This window comes from Podarcis gaigeae (assembly GCF_964106915.1).
Source record: "Podarcis gaigeae genome assembly, chromosome: 7".
Lineage (NCBI taxonomy): Eukaryota > Metazoa > Chordata > Lepidosauria > Squamata > Lacertidae > Podarcis > Podarcis gaigeae.
In genome coordinates, this window is record NC_139683.1 from 17434782 (window position 1) to 17454531 (window position 19750).

General features: G+C 43.1%; 1 protein-coding gene and 1 long non-coding RNA gene across 2 annotated transcripts in view; one reads left to right on the forward strand and one right to left on the reverse strand.

Moving 5' to 3' along the window:
* Positions 1–19750, reverse strand: part of AARD (alanine and arginine rich domain containing protein) — a 571840-nt gene that overhangs the window by 370223 nt on the left and 181867 nt on the right. The gene's annotated exons all lie outside the window — the stretch shown is intronic.
* LOC310849316 lies at positions 14942–16742 on the forward strand. Its single transcript, XR_014566846.1, has 2 exons — positions 14942–15409; positions 16512–16742. It is a non-coding gene; the product is annotated as an uncharacterized lncRNA (long non-coding RNA).

Genomic DNA, 19750 nt, shown 5'->3' on the forward strand with positions numbered 1-19750 from the left:
TTACATATCTGAGCTTATTTACTGAAAGTTTATGCAGCTGTGAATAGGTATGCTTGCAGGTAACAAATCCACATGTTCTCAGTGGCAAAACATGGCAGTTTCTGTACAATTTCGAGAATACAAGCTAGGTAGAAGGATTTGCTGCTTTGTGTTTTATGTTTTAATATCATTAACCAGCCACCAGGTGTTAATTATTCTTATTATTTAGCTGGCCATGTGTCAGAGGATGCTTTGCAGATCTCTATCTGCTTTGCAAAGCTTTTAACAATGAGTATCCCCCGTGTGTGACACGGGTGGCGCTGTGGGTTAAACCACAGAGCCTAGGACTTGCCGATTGGAAGGTCGGTGGTTCGAATCCCCACAACGGGGTGAGCTCCCGTTGCTCAGTCCCTGCTCCTGCCAACCTAGCAGTTCAAAAGCACGTCAAAGTACCTAGATAAATAGGTACCACTCCAGAGGGAAGTTAAATGGCGTTTCCGTGCACTGCTCTGGTTCGCCAGAAGCGGCTTAGTCATGCTGGCCACATGACCCAGAAACTGTACACCGGCTGCCTCAGCCAATAAAGCGAGATGAGCGCCACAACCCCAGAGTCAGTCACGACTGGACCTAATGGTCAGGGGTCCCTTTACTTTTACCTATCCCCTGTGCAAGCTCAACATTTGTGGATGGAATTGGAGCCATCGCATCAGGATTCAAATGGTCTTGGTGAAGACACACACAGAGATGCATACCTGCACTCAGCTTCCATGAACATCTATTTTTTTACTGAGAAAGATTGGCAGACTGCTTAATCAGAAAACCCTCTGAGCAGCATACATAATAAAACTGTCAATAAAACACATTTAACAATGGAGCAAACGGATCATTTTGCTTCAGGGCTTTTTAAGGACTAGAATAGGGCTTCCGGGAGGGGTCCTTAGCAGTAGAGCTCTGAAAAATAAATCCCAAATATTTGGTTTTCTTAGAATCATGGAATTGTAGAGTTGGAAGGAACCATGAGGGTCATCTAGTCCAACCCCCTGCAATGCAAGAATCGTTTGCTCAGTGTGGGGCTCAAACCCACAACCCTGAAATTAAGAGTCTCATGCTTTACCAACTGAGCTATCCCAGCAACTAAATTCGGGCTAGTTTAGCATGTGATGGAATTCTTTTTGGGGAACTCTTGCAAAAAAAAGAAAAGAAAAAAAGGTTTCTACAGAAAGGAAATCCCCCTCCTTCCTGCTGCATAGATCTCTAAAAGAATAGTTCATCTCCCATTTATTTAGTTCAAATGTATTACAGACAATAATTTTTAAAGTGATGGGTCACATGTATCAAGAACGTTAAGATGCATTCCTGCTTAATTCTAGCTTTTAAACTTCAGTTTCCATATTGCCCAAAAGTACAAGATTTTGATTGACGGTGGGGGGGGGCGGAATAAATACATTTTCAAGCTGGAACTCATGCCACTTTCTATAGACCTTTCGGAAACCTTTGGGGAAGGGGATGAGCCCAAGAGATCAAGGAGGAATATGAACGTTCACTTGCCAAGTGTGTTTATTTTTTATTGCAAGGCTTGAATATACAAACTCCATTTTAGAGTATGGAAGCTGGCGTGCAAGAATCTGAAGCAACTCTGGCTCACCTGAGAGGTTTATACGAGCTTGTGCACTGTTTATTCAATTGAATGTACTGCAGATGGTATGTTTATACACCTTGGTCTCAGTGTATAGGTTGTGATTTTACTGAAGCAGCAGGAAAAAAAGACATCCAAAGAAACTAGGAATGGAACAACTCCTTTTTCCTTTCTCCTGTACGTTGCAAAACAATATAGCACATTTCTAGACGTTGCTTTTTCTTTATATAGAACGTACCTGCACTGGATTAAATTCTTAAAACTACAATACGTAAGGAAAGAGGGGAGCTTCTGAGCTGCAGTTTGCAATTGGGATCAACTAATTGAGCTGTGTTACTTAATGGTAGGGAAATGGATTATTTCTGAACCCAGCTAGAAGCTAAATTGAGTCGACTGTGGAAGCCCAGTACCCCCCGCACTGCCTTCCATAAGTGTCATATTGACTCCCTCCCTAGAAATCCACTCTTTCTCCATTTTTGAAATTAAGGAACTATGCACAAAAGAACTCTCTGTGTATCGCCACTTCACCTTCACTGCCCTAGTTCCAAACGATTTTTGAGTGGGAAACTTTCTCATTGATAGCTTGATTCCAACACAGCAACTATCCAACTGACTCTAAAGCTCTGTGTGGGGCTTCCCTCATATCACATTCAGAAGCTGCAGTTAGTGCAGAATGCTGCAGCACGATTGCTGACAGAGTGAGGCCTCATCAGCATAGAACACCTGTGCTCATAGAGAGGCACTGGTTGCCAATTAGCTACTGGGTGAAGTTCAAGGGGCCACGATTAACGATAAAGACCTTAGCATCTTGGGACCATTTTACCTACGAGATCACCTTCCCCCACATGCACCCACTCGACCACTTCATTTGCTGGAATTGGCACGGCTACAGGTGCCACATAATACCCGTTCCACATTTCTAAGAACCCAATCATTGAGTGTGGCAGCACCTGTACTTTGGAACTCCCTGCAACTTGAGATCCAGATGCTTAGAAAGTTGAGCTAATTTCGAAGTGTATTAGTATTTTAACTTTTGCATGTTTAAAAATAGGGTTGTGAATCTTTCTTGATCAATTTTACAAAATAAATAAATTGTGGGTTTTTTTAAATACAATCAAGCAGTGTATAAATTTGGTGAAATAAATAAAGGCAACAGTGACCAACAGCTACAGGATGAGACCCCAAGTCGTTATATACTGTACATAGGCTATGCGAGTAAGTTCTATTTTGTTTTATTTTGTTACTGTTTATACAGTTATACAGTTTTCAGTCTGGCATTATTATTATTATTATTATTATTATTATTATTATTATTATTATTTGTATACCCACAGGTTTCAAGGCGATTCACAAGATAAAATCACGATATAACAACATAAAATACATAATAAAAATAAAAATCCCTCTTAGAACTATTCCTGAAAGCTCATGCCTCAAGCATGCTCAGTTCCAACTTCCCTAAGGAAATACTTTTGCCTTTTTGGCCACATAACGACACCTTACGCCTAGGATGTCGGCAGCATCTGAAGCACAGACTCATAGCTCTAAGGTGGAGTTAGCAAATGTGGGGCCCTGTTTCTGTTGGTGGACTCCAGACCAAACCATTGCAGGATGCAATGGTGGAAGCTGCAACCCAATAACATCTGAAGGGCACCATGTTGGCTGTCCCTGCCTGAAGACACGGTTGAGGATGACCATATGTGCCCCACGAAAAATAATAATTTAGCTCATTAAGTTACAAATCCCACATGACTAGCTCCAATGAAGGTTCTCTCTTGAAATCCCACAGTATGCAACATTTTTTGCACATCAGTGAAGTGCTTCTTGGGGCTGTTGTGCATATTATGTGTTGTGGCTTAGGGCCCTCGTATTTATGGGACTGACTCTCCTGCTATGCCCTGCAGAGGACCTTAAGGTCCATGAATAATCATAGTTTACAGGTCCCGGTCCTAAGGAAGTCAGATTATCCTCTGCCAGGGCCAGGACCTTCTCAGTGATGGCTCCAACCTGGTGGAATGCTCTGTCCCATGAGACCAGGGCCCTGCAGGATTTAACTTCCTTCCACAGGGCCTGTAAGACAGGACCTGCCTGGCTTTCGATTTGAACTTAGCCTGATCTTTTATTCACCTTCCTTCCCTCCCCATCCTCATTTTATGAAGATTACCCGCTCTGGGATCCCACAGCTAATTCTCCCCTGATCTCCTTGCCGACCCAAATAGGACTAATGTAGCCAGCTAGCCCTGGTGATCATCTAATGTTTACTGGATGGATTCTCCCCTAAATTGATTTTTAATTTTTAATTTATTGTTATTCACGTTTCATACTGTATTTTATGCTGTTTTTTGTTGCAACAATTAAGTGTTTTAAATTTGTTGTTAGCCGCCCTGAGCCCGGTTTTCTGAACCAGGAAGGGCAGGGTATAAATAAAAATTATATTATTATTATTATTATTATTATTATTATTATTATTATTATTATTATTATTATTTTATGACATCACAGTGCATATTGCACCATATCCATGTGACCTAAGAAATTGGATCTTTGATCAAGACACCAACCAAGATAAGAACATTATGGCTGCCCTTCATTCTATTTGGTACCCCCAAATCAAGATCAACCACTCAAGGCCCCATTACCTTGAGACACTGCCTTTCCAGCAGCTGCGTAGGGTGTTTGTTGAACTAAGATGCCAAAAGATGCCCTCAGCGTATTTAGAGGGGAGAGAGCTGGAAATTCCCCATATGGAACGCAGGTGCATTTATGGATACAATCAGGTTGAGTTGGTTGTGCATTACCTGCACAACAAGCCCCTTATATTCAATGCCCAGAGAATTTTTTTTATCACCTGTACTTGACTGTCTCTCAGGCATCCCTCACAGGAGGTGACAGTCGAGCTCCCAGCTGATAAAGATCTCCAGATTACACATCTGGTAGACAAGTTTGCTCCTTTCTAGATATGTTAATGCTTCCTAATTTTAAAACCTCATGCTGTAAATTTTTATGCTTTAACTTTTGTACGTCATGTTGTGTGATTTCAGCATTATTCTTAACGCCTGCTGTACATTGTAAAGGCCCTTGGCTATATACAGTAAATGGATTGATTGACTGGTGCCCATTGCAACACCATGCTCCACTATGTTCCTTTCTATGAGTGGCTGTTTATGTGTGCTCTGCCCTTACAGACAGTGTGACGTGAAGCTGCTAGACCAGAAGGATGTGCCAATGGCGCAAGGCGCATGCAGGAGAGTGCCTCTTGCAGTTCCTCTTAAGGATGAGGTTTGCTGGATGGTTTCAGAGCCAAGCTTTTAAACAGATTGGTCTGTTAACTCAAGGCTTGAAGCAAAAGCATTCCATGTATTGCAAAAGCACATTTCCAGTTCCTTTCAGAAAGTAAAGGGTTACAGGGATCGATATCTGGGGATGTGCAAAGGAGCTGGAGTTTAGGTTGCTTAGTCATGCAGATCGTGCTTGCATGGAAACTAGAAACGAATCCCTAATCAACTGCAGTTTGAGTTACAAATGTATTAAAGTTCGTGAGATAGAAACCAGGGCTTGGTACACAATTTATTGATGCACCTAATAGATTTGACATAGGTCAAAGATAAGGGGACGCCTGACCATTAGGTCCAGTCGCAGACAACTCTGGGGTTGCGGCGCTCATCTCGCTTTACTGGCCGAGAGAGCCGGCGTACAGGCTTCCGGGTCATGTGGCCAGCATGACTAAGCCACTTCTGGCAAACCAGAGCAGCGCACAGAAATGCCATTTACCTTCCCGCCGGAGTGGTACCTATTTATCTACTTGCACTTTGTGCTTTGGAATTGCTAGGTGGACAGGAGCAGGGACTGAGCAACGGGAGCTCGCCCTGTCGTGGGGATTAGAACCGCCGACCTTCTGATCGGCAAGCCCTAATTGCAAGTTTTGGCAGGATCGCTAGGTTTGATGAAAGGAACATTTTTTAAAAAATAAATGTTGCCCACCCCCCTTCTTACTAATTGTAGCTTCAAATGGTTGCTGGCTAGAAAACATAATATTGTAAATAGATTTCAGATCTTAATCCCAGCCCTCAAAAAACAAACAAACCCTTTTGGGAGGGAAATATTTACAATGTATATGTTATCTCCTGGTTCTGCTGCAATCAATTCTGGAGATCTGTGGTTTCACAAACCTTCCTCCAATAGCATCAAGCACTTTCCGTTGACAAGTTGGGGGGAACCCCTCTGTTTTAGCAGCAGTTTCAAAGCAAGTTGCTTGGGGCTACAGTAGAACAGCAAAACCCCTTGCACTGTGGCTCCCAAGTGCCCAACAGCCAGCGTTTAGGATGCAACAGACTCTGACAGGTGGGCGGGACAACCCACCTGTCAATCACCCAAATTCATAATACTGGTAAGACTCAGGAAATGGGGAGCTGGTTAATGTGGGAAGGTTTACTTTAGCAGAGTTAAACAATCCCCTTTACAAGTTTATGCAGCGATCAGCTTGTTGCTGACTCCTCTGAGTACTACTAATAAAGATACCTTCCTGGTTAAAAATCCCTTTGAATCCCTCTTAAAGAATACACACATGATTCATGTTAATATAAAACTATTTTACTCTTCGATTCATTCAGGTTTACAGAACTGTACCTGAAGGAAGGCTTAGGTTACATAACAAGCAAATAAACTATACCAGAGGGAAGTTGGTTCTGAGGTGACTGCAACTGAGCAGTTATCTTTCAAAACTACCAGCAACCGACAAACTGGTTGTCACAGCAACTGGTTAGAACATGGAGGCCATTAGTCCTCTGCTGGAATGTTGCTCTTGACTGCATCTTTACATCCTACAGTTAATACATAGGGACTGAACTTGGGGGTTTCTGCATACAAAACAGTTGCTCCAGAACTGATCTATGGCACAGCTAAAGGAAAGAGGGGTCACACTACAGAACAAACCAGAAACTAACAGGCACAGAAATATTTTTACAACCAAGCACATCTCCATTGCCTCTTGAATGTGACAGATATTGTTTCTAAAATGCAAAAGCAGTCTTTTCGTTTGAGTGGACGCTCTTCGACATTCCAGCAAAGAAGAACCAGCCCTTGACTTATAGAGCAGCTCCAAGAAGAACAGGCCATTACAAGTTACTGTTCCTAGAGGAGTTCCTTCCTCCAGACTGAAAAGTTGATTCCCCTTTTTTGTGTCATATTGGAAACATCCGAGCAATGTGTTTAGAAATAAACTGTTCTTTCAATACCTGCTGTTTCCTTTATATCAGGGCGGTCCAACCTCTCAGACCAGGTGGGCCACAAGAGTACTTTGACACAGTGACATGATCAACCATGGGCAAGATATCCTCTCATGTTTAAATAATAAGGGGGGCACCCCACTTATGGAACACCCTGTAAGTGCACTAGGCCCAGACACTTCTGCCATTTTGGCTTGCGTCTCATCTGTTTGTCCAGCCCTATTCATTCACGAGTGCATAGGAGCCAACTCCTAGGGGCCGTGTGGGCTTCAGCCTCCACAATAAAATATTAGAGGGGACTGCACCCCCCCCCCCAAGTTAATGGGCATTGCCATTCAAATGGTGTTTGTGCACCGTGTCATGTGATCAGTTATGTGGGGCAGGGCATATTTGAGTCTCTGCAATATTTTGTGCAAGTCGGCACCCCTACACCAGCTTAACTTACTGGCTTGCTTCACTCCAGAATTCTGTACGTAGGGTTACTCCCTATGTGAATTTAGACATAACAATCAGATCCAAGATTCTATAAAACCATTTGTTTGTTTGTTTTTATTTTTTTATTAGAAATTTAAACAAAACATATTATCCAAAAACATGTCATCTTTGGTCCCCCCCCCCCATTTTCCTCCCTCCCCCCACCGTCCATACACATCCCACCCCCACCCCACCCCGACTTCCCTCAGTTCCAATCTTTGGTTTCTCTGTAAATGCTATTCTCTGCATGCTACAAAGTTGTATATATCCTTAAATTATCTAACTGATTATTGTCAATAATCCTGCCAAGGAGTCCAATTCACATTGTTGCATCTTCAAATACTTTGTAAAGGGTTCCCATTCATCTTTGAAGTCACAATTATCCTTGTCCCATAGCTTATGTGTCAATTTTGCCAATTCTGCATAGTCCATCAGTTTCTCTTGCCATGATTCTTTAGTTGGAATTTCTTCAGTTTTCCATCCTTGTGCTATTAGGACTCTCGCCGCCATTGTCGCATACATGAAAATGTTTTTCAGCTTTTTGAGCAGGTCTTTCCCTACAATCCCTAACAAAAATGCCTCAGGTTTTTAAACAAATGTTAAGTGGAACATTTTCTTCAATTCATTGTATATCATTTCCCTTTTTTTATTACATTACAATCCCACCACATATGATAAAATGTCCCCCTTTTTATAAAACCATTTGGACAAGGTGGGGGGGGGGGGAGTTCCCCTGCTTTATATTCAAACTGATACTTTAGGGTCATTTCCAGAGTACATTCAGGAGTGTCGCTATCATTTCAACATCCGGATAATTTAGCAATACATTTCCAGAATTGCAGGGGGCGGGATTTCACACACTACAATTTGTTTTATGCACCCTTTGTATTTTTCCATGCTGTTTTCTTGCAGCAGAGGCATCTTGTGTTTCTGAAGAATCGACTTTTTTTGGGGGGGAATCCATTTTGCAAAGGCTTTCCTTGCTCATCACAAAAGAAGGCATTGAAAGTTTGTAAACACGTGTGCAGCCGGGGCTGACCCTCCCTCGTTTCCTTCGTGTTGATATGCCCCCAGCCATCCCTCGGCGGTTGTACCAGCTTCTGCTTCAAACAGCTTGCCTGACCTCCGCTGGCTGTGATGTCAAAGTGGGGGGGGGGGGAGATAAAGGCTTGTAGAGCATTACAGCGGGCTAGGAAAACAAACCAACAGACACGCCGTGTAACATTAGCTGGAAGTGGAGTTTAAAGGCCGCGAAGCAGCAGCCTAAGCCTAGGACTGCCTGGATGAGGAAATTGGACAACAGGAAAACCACAAGCACTCCAAGGCCGCCAAACGAGTTTGGCGTGCGGATCCGGGCCCTGCAACCCAAAATGAAGAGGTGTGGCACTTGATTCATCAGCCTGGCAAGCTTTGCAAGAGATCATGGCGCATTCTAACAGCGGAGATCCCTTGCTTGCTAGCAGATGTCATCGCAGCTGCTCGCCAAACACCTGTGTTGACATGCGGGCTTGTATATAGGAGCTGTTGCGTGGGTGGGACAGAGCAGGAGTTAAGTGAGTGAGGAAATCCCAACAGGGGAACACCAGTTTCTTTTCACAGAAGGGCTTATCATCTGGCTGAGAGGTTCAGTCTGCTCTGTTCCCTGTATAGAACTGCATGTACTACTAGTATTGTATTAGGCCACTATTAGTGCATGCAACTGCATGCACAATTATTAAAAATGCGAGAGCCTGGTTCTCCTTTTTCCCCTAGACACTATCTCTCTGAAGGTACCTTTGCTGTACTCTTTTCAGTACCTGCTCAAAACGTCGTTCCTTACACATGCCTATCCAGACAGGAAGTCACATGTGCTTTATCTGCTTTTAGCTGCTGTAGATTTTAAGCATCTTCCGAACGTTTTTTAAATACCTGTTTGCAATGGCTTTGGTTGACCATCGTAATGATTCCTTTTACATTTTCTTTTGTAAACCACTTAGAGATTTTCTTTACAATCAAATGCTTTTAAAGTTTTGTTTAGTAAAAGAAGATGATAGATAGATGATGATAGATAGATAGATAGATAGATAGATAGATAGATAGATAGACAGACAGATAGATAGATAGATAGATAGATAGATAGATAGATGATAGATAGATGGTAGATAAGATGAACGCAGTAATAGTCCTTCCAGTAGCACCTTAAAGACCAACTAAGTTAGTTCTTGGTATGAGCTTTCGTGTGCATGCACATACCAAGAACTAACTTAGTTGGTCTTTAAGGTGCTACTGGAAGGAATTTTTTTTTGTTTTGACTATGGCAGACCAACACGACTACCTATCTGTAACTGGAACTATAGAAGGCACCACATTGAGCCGCATGAAATGGAAGTCCATTGGTATCTGAAGAAGTGTGCATGCACACGAAAGCTCATACCAAGAACTAACTTAGTTGGTCTTTAAGGTGCTACTGGAAGGAAATTTTTTTGTTTTGGCAGTAATAGTCATTTCTGTAAGTCCTCTTTGCAGTATGTAATGCCAGGGTCTATTTTTATGTGGTGGACAAATTCACCTTAAACATAGGTTTAATTCGCAATTGAAAAGGATCAGATTTCAAGTTGACTTTTCATGATCCACAAGAGCCCCACCTAATTTAGAATGCCACGTGGTCTGGCTCCTGCTCACATGTTTAATTTTTTAATCTCAATGGCTGCTCACAGACTTTGGAACACCCTTCCTAGAGAAGCTAGCCTGGCTTTCTCCTTGTTGTACATCTGACAGCAGATGGAGATTGTTTCATTCCAACAGGCTTTGGGGAACTGACTCCTATTTTCTTAAGTAAAGCACTTCTAATAGTGCAGTGCTGCTTTTACTATCTGCATTATAACAGATTTGTTTTTATACTGATTTAATTCCATTATAGTTTTAGTTACTTTTTAACTGTTAGCTTGCATATGTGTTTAGGTGGCGCTGTGGTTTGAAGTACTGAGCCTAGGGCTTGCAGATCAAATCCCCACGATGGGGAGAGCTCCCATTGCTCTGTCCCAGCTCCTGCCAAACTAGCAGTTTGAAAGCATGCAAGTGCAAGTAGATAGATAGGTACCACTGTGGCGGGAAGGTAAACAGCTCTTCCATGTGCTCTGGTTTCTGTCACGGTGTTCCGTTGTGCCAAATGCAGTTTAGTCATGCTGGCCACATGACCTGGAAAGCTGTCTGTGGACAAACGCCAGCTCCCTTGTCCTGAAAGCGAGATGAGCGCTGCACCCCATGGTTGCCTTGGACTGGACTTAACCATCCAAGGGTCCTTTCCCTTTCCCTTATTTTATCTGTGCTGTTTTAATTTGTGTAAGCTGTCTTGAGTCCTGAGTCCAAGGAAAAGGTGGGATATAAATCCAGATTAACAACAACAACAACAACAACCTTTGCCAACAAAGCTCCGTATAGTTAAAGCTATGGTTTTCCCAGTAGTGATGTAGGGAAGTGGGAGCTGGACCATAAAGAAGGCTGATTGCCAAAGAATTGATGCTTTTGAATTATGGTGCTGGAGGAGACTCTTGAGAGTCCCATAGACTGCAAGAAGATCAAACCTATCCATTCTTAAGGAAATCAGCCCTGAGTGCTCACTGGAAGTACAGATCATGAAGCTGAGGCTCCAATACTTTGGCCACCTCATGAGAAAAGAAGACTCCCTGGAAAAGAATCTGATGTTGGGAAAGATGGAGGGCACAAGGAGAAGGGGACGGCAGAGGACGAGATGGTTGGACAGTGTTCTCGAAGCTACCAGCATGGTTTGACCAAACTGTGGGAGGCAGTGGAAGACAGGAGTGCCTGGCGTGCTCTGGTCCATGGGGTCAGGAAGAGTCGGACATGACTAAACGGCTAAACAACAATAATAACAACACATGCAGTGAGCACAGAGCTACAGTCACCCACTTTTCTGCACCCTATGGTTGCATACGCTCCACCATTTCTTTGATGAAAATAGGAATGTCCTATTCAATAATAATAATAATAATAATAAATTTTATTATTTATATCTCACCCATCTGACTGGGATGCCCCAGCCACTCTAGGCAGTTTCCAACATATATAAAAACATAATAAAACATTGAAGAGCTTCCCTATACAATGCTGCCTTCAGATGTCTTCTAAAGATTGTATAGTTACTTATCTCCTTGGCTCAGGGATCACACAACTGCATACCCTCCACTGAAAATAAGGACATCTTAAGGAAAAGCAAGGGAATCTCTACCTTCCCTGCATTTGATATCATATATATGACATCAGGGGATGTGGGTGGCACTGTGGGTTAAACCACAGAGCCTAGGGCCTGCTGATCAGAAGGTTGGCGGTTCGAATCCCTGCCACGGGGTGAGCTCCCGTTGCTCGGTCCCAGCTTCTGCCAACCTAGCAGTTTGAAAGCACGTCAAAGTGCAAATAGATAAATAGGCACCACTCTGGCGGGAAGGGTAAACGGTGTTTCCGTGCACTGCTCTGGTTCGCTAGAAGTGACTTAGTCATGCTGGCCACATGACCCGGAAGCTGTACGCCGGCTCCTTCAGCCAATAAAGCGAGATGAGCGAGATGAGCGAGATGAGCGCCGCAACCCCAGAGTCGGTCACGACTGGACCTAATGGTCAGGGGTCCCTTTACCTTTAAGGAAAAGCAGGACATTCCAGGATCAAATCAGAAACTGGGATGGCTTCTGTAAATCTGATACTGTCCCTGGAAAATAGGGGCACTTGGAGGGTCTGTGGTTGTGCATCTGGCCTAGCAACCTTTGAAAAAAGAGCTTTGTGCCTCCCCCCCCCCCCAGTCTGAGTGTGGGAAGGCGAAGCCAGTTCAGTTGTAAACAGACCCCAGCCACTCCAGTCTGAGAGCACGCGACCCCCACTCCAAGCAACAGAAACCCACCTGGGCAGGAAGACTCTAGAAACACCTGCTCAGTGCACAGGGAATTAAGCTTACATCATGTAACACTAATACCAGGAGGCATCATGTCAGCCAGCTGGCAGCCAGACATTAGCGTGGACGTGTCTAATTAGCAGAGTACCCCACTTACTCTTGTGTTGGATCCACTGCTGAGATTCCAACAGGGAGCTTTATTTTCCTCAGCCAGCCACAGACACAAGGTGAGCCAAGAGAGAGTTTCATTCCAAAGGACAAGCTAGTAAGAGCTGGACTAACATTTTGTCACAGCTGAAAGTAAGTAATATGTGTTTTGGATCCTCATGGACAAGGCTGTTACCAATGTCCTCAGCATCCCTGTCTTCCACCGAACTGAACTTTTGGCTTAAAGCACCGTTATTTCTTCGGGAAGGAATGGGTTTACCACAAAGACAGAGTGCAACCCTTTTGGCAGAGTTTGTCGAGGATTAACGCAACAGTTTCTGAGCTGGAGGCCTCATGCAGCATGTTGACCAGAAACATTAATGCATCTACATTTTCTCTTGTGGATAAAAAAAAAAATGTTGGTTTATTTTTCCTAAATTCAATAGATTTGTCACTTGCCCAAGACAGCAGCGAGATGTTTGAGGTTCAGCATCACTTAGGCTTGGTTGAGGGAGCACAAGTGATTTTGGTGAGGAAGGATCACTTAAGGAGTAAGGAGGGTAAGGGGTGATATGATAGCCATTTTCAAATATATAAAAGGATGTCACATAGAGGAGGGAGAAAGGTTGTTTTCTGCTGCTCCAGAGAAGCGGACACGGAGCAATGGATCCAAACTACAACTTATTTGGTAAGTTACCAGGCAATACAGGGAAGCCTCCATCTTGGGCAGAATCAACTCACGAGTGATTATCTATACGCACGGCGTCGGGATATAATTAAATAATTAAATTCATACCAGGAAACGGCAGGGAGAGACCTGGAGAGTCTTTGTGGCTCATGAGAAGAACTTCCCTGGAGCTGCAAGAGGACTTCAGTGAGGGTAGAGAAGAGACTGGAGGTTCAATGGGACTTTGTTTAGGCTGCTCAGCCTCCTCACCTAACAGTTGATGCCTGCAGTATTACAGCAGCCTTTGCTTTTCCATACATCCTCCAGCCTCCTACCGGCCCCAGAGCTTCAATTCCATTTGAAGTTGTGTTTTTGGTACAGTATTTTTGATCTGAATTGGAGAGAGAGCAGCAGAGACGGCACTTTAAGTGTATTTAGAGGGTGCTCCCCACTTAGGCAATTGTCACTTATGAGCACTGGGTGCCAGAACTTAACCCCCACGTAAGTGGGGAGTTACCTGTATTTAATACTATGGCAGTAATATTTGAACTGAGATTAACATATCCGACTAAACATTAGGAAGAACTTACTTATTGTAAGAGCTGTTTGACAAGGGAGGTTTTTAAACAGAGGTTGGGTGGTCTTCTGTCAGGGATATTTAGCTGTGATTCCTGCATTGTAGGGCATTGTATTAGATTATTATCCTTGGGGTTACTTCCAACTTTACAGTTCTCTGATTCTCTGAAACAATCTTTTAGGTACAGTATCCTGGTCTATGTGGGGCATTATACTCCAGACATGTTTTCGAGCTAGACATGTGGTTAGTCAATTAACTTGAAGGCTTGGCTTACTTAGAGATTGTACAAATGTTGAGGAATTAAACTCTTAATAATTAAGCAAAGGAAGTACTGAGCCCAAAGACCTAGCTGGTGACCTAGACTCAGCTCGAGACACGTATCGGAATGAATGGAAAATGGGACTCATGCAAGAAACCTCACAATATATTTGGACATGGTTTTTGAAAATGCAATTCACAAGCAACCCTAAGTATGAATCCACAGGCAACCCTATGTATGAATTTTAAGGAAAGCTTTTATACTCAGGTGAAATAGAGTCAACACGGGAGTAAACAATCAATGTTGAGGATATAGCTCCTCTAGAGCAAACGTGTTTTCTATTGTTAGACATGGCTCAAGTCCCTGATAGGGAGAGTGGAGAAATTTGGTTCAGTTTCCGAAACAATGCATAAATTGAAGCACAGCCATTCTTCAAAATTCACCCTAGGTAAAGTGTGCATAAAGGTAAAGGTAAAGGGACCCCTGACCATTAGGTCCAGTCGTGACCGACTCTGGGGTTGCAACGCTCATCTCGCTTTATTGGCCGAGGGAGCTGGCATACAGCTTCCAGGTCATGTGACCAGCATGACTAAGCTGCTTCTGGCGAACCAGAGCAGTGCACGGAAATGCCGTTTACCTTCCCGCCGGAGCAGTACCTATTTATCTACTTGCACTTTGACATGCTTTCAAACTGCTAGGTTGGCAGGAAAGTGTGCATAAATATATACATAAATTAATATTGTATTTTATGTTGTGAACCACTCTAAGATCTACATATGAAAGGTGGTATACAAATTTTAATGATGATGATGAAGAAGAAGAAGATAATGTAGATCTAAATGCACTATCTTGCAAAAAGAAAGAGTTTCATAGGCAAAATTGCATACAGACATGTACCTATTAAGAGATATTTGCACTAATGTGCTTATTAATTTCCACAAGGACTTTAAAAACAAAGCACAAGCTGATGTGGAAAACTGAATGCAAGGTTGGAAAATTAGAAACAGCAAAACAGAAATTGACAAACTCTCCCTTCCCTAGTCTCTGATCTCTATCCAGAAATCAGCTGCAAAGGGCTGAGCCTAGCATCAAGTTGTCTTCACCAAATAGTTTCTCTGGTGTAGGGTGTGGACTCTTTCGATAGCTGTTAGATCTTTTGATCTTGAAAAACACTGAGGTTTGGTTAGTTTCCTTTGAAGTGTCTAGGAGATAAAGGCTGTACTCCAGAGGAATTTAGGCAAAGTTCCATTGGCTTCAATGAGAGTTTGATGTAGCAAGTTATCTCTGGGTTGGAACCAAAACATTTAATTGAATTTCTTGCATGGAAATGGCTCATCAGTTCCTGTTTGCATATATCTTCAGGGTTATCATGAAATGTTCCCAAGGTGCATTGGGAAGTTAGATAAAGAATGCTCAACTCCCAGCTCCCGGCTTGCCGTGTCAGTCAGGAAGTCTGTCCACAGATTTGAACCAAACAATGGCTTGTTTCAAATGGGATTAGCAAAAGCATTATTGGGCACAAATGCTATCTGCTGGCATGAAATCTTGCGAAGGATCATATGAGGTGACAGTTGCAAACATTTCATGTGTTTGTGTGTGTGTCACATGTTAGATCAAGTCATTTGCTTCTCAACACAGATTGGGTAACATTGAGCCTAGGCTGCTTCACAATGCATGTAGGGAATGTTGGCGTTAAACTCACCAGAACAGGGCCATCAATAAATGAAATTGTATCCTTTGCAGCTTTGCTTGATTGTATTAGTGATTGTGAGCAATTTATTCTGTCAGTTCCACTTTGCAGCGCACCTGTTATCTGTTATATGTGTGGTAGAGTCTAGTGATGTGTTGCAGCATAGAGGAAAACCACTTCAGTCATTCGTATGATTTTAAGAATAGCCAAGATAATATTAAAAATCTCATGGATATGTTGGGGTTTGGTCAGAGATCTTCAGCCTTGGGTCCTCAGATGTTGTTGGGTTACAACTCCCATAATCCACAGGCATCTTATTCAACGGACCAATGATGCATCCCAACATCATCTGAAGATCTAAGGGTGAAGACCAGTGGGATAGGTTTAGAGCAGGGGGAGCCAACATGGTGACCTCCAGAGATGTTCCCATCAATACCACATTGGTTACACTTGACTTATGGGGCTGAGTGTTGGGTAAGGCTAGTGGAGTCCAGTGTTGTAGGGGCAGGATGCTCCTCTGACAACTTGCTCAGCACTTCTATGGGGTATCTGGATCTGCATCCCCAGGTCACTGAACCCCTCACCAGAATCAGAAATTTACTGGGGCCCCAAATCCATCCCTCCATCCTGCTAGGATCTCTCAGCTCCAACTTTCTGAGCTCCTCCTACTGGCCCTTGGTTTTTGACTATCTACTCCATGGCAGCTCCATGGTGCTCATGCAAGTTTGGAGTTCCCTATTCTCCTTACAGAGCTATAATTTACAGAGCTCCCTGGGAAGAGGGATAGAATGTTAAAACACTCTAGGAGTGAAGGGAACAGGGTGTTACAGATATCGGTTTAATTTGCATAAAATGCTATGTTTGTATGTATTGAAAACTTATGCTCAAGCTTGCGTTAGGCAAGAAGTTTGTCTTTAGCTAATGTGGTAAGATGACTCATCCTGGAAACTCAAGCAGAGATCTCTCTCATCGGCAGGAAGATGAAACTGGAGAACTCAGCATCTCAGTCACGCACTGGAAGCCAACGGCAGTAGAAGCTCAGCTCAGCGATCCTGAACAAGCAAGTTGCTTGCGTGGGTTCTCTCTCTGGGACCAGAGAGGAAAGTTCTCGGACTGCAATTAAGGACTGAAAGGATGGAACCACAATGCAACATTTTATTTTGTAATTAGTTTAAGACTGTTTTGCAGTAAAACTTTTTGGAACTCATTCTTGTGGTAGAACTCATTCATTTGTACTCTACACAGATCAGGGATTCTGTTTGCAGCAACTCTAACATAGGACATTCCTGAAAACTCTCAGCAGCATTAGCAAACTACTGTAGGTGTGAAGAGCATTAATATTATAATGGTGCTTTTAAACAGGGGTTTATTAATGCGTCATTTAATGTGTTTATTATTAATGTGTAGAGACACGGTCCTTTTTATCTCATTTTCTGAGGAACTTCCTGTTTCTGAGGCAGGTCATGAGAGAACTCCTTCTTCCACCTGACTTGTTTGAGGCTCTGTTTCTTAACATTTGTTGTTCCGAAAGATGTCAACCATTTCAGATATATTAAACTGAGCAGCAGCTATACAACAATAATTTATTTATACCCCGCCCATCTGACTGGGTTCCCCAGCCACTCTGGGCATCTCCCAACAGAATAATAGAAACACGATAAAACATCAAACATTAAAAACTTCCCTAAACATGCATGAAACAATAAACTGTAATCTGTGTTGCACAGTTTTTGCATATTAAGATTATGGCATAATTATAAATCTATTCTTATCCTTTCTGGAGGCAGAGAGCAAATATTCCATGCTTGAATCAATCAGTCTTCTTACAACCAAGGAGGTTATTTTGCACTTCAGTACAAAACCAAATGAAACCCTGATCTTAGAGGGGTCATTCACATTTCTCTTGTTGATTTCCCATGCTAATGAGCCAATATAGCCCACCACTTTCTTTCACAGTGGAGAAGCACATGCATTGCATGCAAAAGGTCCCAGGTTCAGTTCCCAGGATCTCCAGGTAGGGGTAGTTTATTCTCATTTTCATTACGTTTTCCTGTTAAGTTCTGCATTATATTTGAGCTTTCACACAACACAAAAAAGCCACTTAAGGAACTATAGTGGAATATAGTGCAGGTTTAGTGCTCATAACCATGTAATTTACTTCCGGGGGGGGGGGGATCTGTTTGCAGGTAATATGGAAAGGAGCGCTAAAGCTGCGCTAAATTCTGCTATACAGTGGTACCTCGGGTTACAGATGCTTCAGGTTACAGGCGCTTCAGGTTACAGACTCAGCTAACCCAGAAATAGTACCTTGGATTAAGAACTTTGCCCCAGGATGAGAACAGAAATTGCACGGCGGTGGGAGGCCCCATTAGCTAAAGTACCTCAGGTTAAGAACCGTTTCAGGTTAAGAATGGACCTCCAGAACGAATAAAGTTCTTAACCTGAGGTACCACTGTAGTTACAAGTTGCTCACACTTGTAATACCAATCCCCTGAATATTTCTTGAAAAATTGAGAGTTTGTGGCAAATTGAATGGAATATGTTTCCATTGTCTTTTTTCTTTAATTACTTTGGCCTAACTTTTTTGGGGGGACGTGGGTGGTGCTGTGGGTTAAACCACAGAGCCTAGGACTTGCCGATCAGAAGGTCAGCAGTTTGAATCCCCGCGACGGGGTGAGCTCCCATTGCTCGGTCCCTGCTCCTGCCAACCTAGCAGTTCAAAAGCACGTCAAAGTGCAAGTAGATAAATAGGTACCACTCTGGCTCGCCAGAAGCAGCTTAGTCATGCTGGCCACATGACCCGGAAGCTGTACGCTGGCTCCCTCGGCCAATAAAGTGAGATGACCACGCAACCCCAAAGTCAGCCACGACTGGACCTAACGGTCAGGGGTCTCTTTACCTTTAACTTTTTTTAAAAAGACAAAAAACAAAACATTTTAACATGTGTTCTGTGTAATGATCACTGGTGTATGTGCAAAACAAATTATGGGATGGCTCAGCGGTCTGCTGACCGGTCCTTTACATTTCTTTATCCATACAAAAGTGTCCCAGGGGGTGTTGTTACCAGTCCGCTCCGCATCCCTAGTGTTTTGGAACAGAACCGTTTTGTTTCAAAACACATGCTTTCCGTGCAAAATGTAGAGTGGGGTACAGCCGAAACATTTCTATTGCTCTGGAGAGGAGAAGGATTAAAATTCTGCATTAGCACAAAACAACAGTTTGGTCAATGAGGTGTTAAGCTTCATGTGGCGGCAATGTGTAGTGGCAGAGAGCCAAGCTACATGATCAGCAGCCTCTTTGTAATGAATCTGGTCCACTTCAAACTGCAGGTGAGGGATCGCATGGCCAAATGCATTTAAAAGAATAAGAAGCTTTATACACACAAAAAAACCAAAAGCATCTCAAGAAGACTACATGAGGAGCTCTTCGTTACATTCATTTGGTATGCAGCAGGAAGGCTGTAGCTTAGTGGTAGATCATCTGCTTTGCGTGCAGAAGGTCGCAGGTTCAATCCCCATCATCTTCAAGTAAGCAACTTCAGGTGACAATATTCTGCCGTCCTCAGGTATGGTGGATGATGTCCTATTGCCAATGTTGAAGTAGATGCAACTGCAAGTCCCGACAGATTCTGTGCATGGGATGAGGGCAGCACCATCTTATCCTTTGCCTCAGGCAGCCCATTGTTTTGCTCTAGCCCTGTATAGCTAGGACAATGGCTGCATCAATAGGAGTATAGCATCTAGATCAAGGTAAGTTCTGGGCACCACAGTTCAAGAAGGACACTGACAAACTGGAACGTGTCCAGAGGAGGGCAACCAAAATGGTCAAAGGCCTGGTAAGTGTTTGTGCCTTGCTAGCGCACTGGAGAAGAGACTTATCTACAGACACTATGTCAAGGTCTCCTTCTAGTTTAGCCAGCAACTTCAGATGACAACTTAAAACATACATGGATATTTGGGCATCTGGCACATAGCTGGAGTGGAGTCTGTAGCCCAAATATTGCTGACTGCTACATTGTATTTTATTGTTGGTGTTGATTTTAATCAGTGTTTTATGTTGATTGGATTTTTATGGCTGTTGTTAACCAATGCAGGCTCCTACAGGAGGAAGGTGAGGGTATAAAATCTATATAATAAATCAGCAGCAGTAGCCAGCTGTCTGGAAGCAGCTTAAGAGACGGCTCCAGTTCTGTGGTTTTCCTCTCAGCGATGGAGA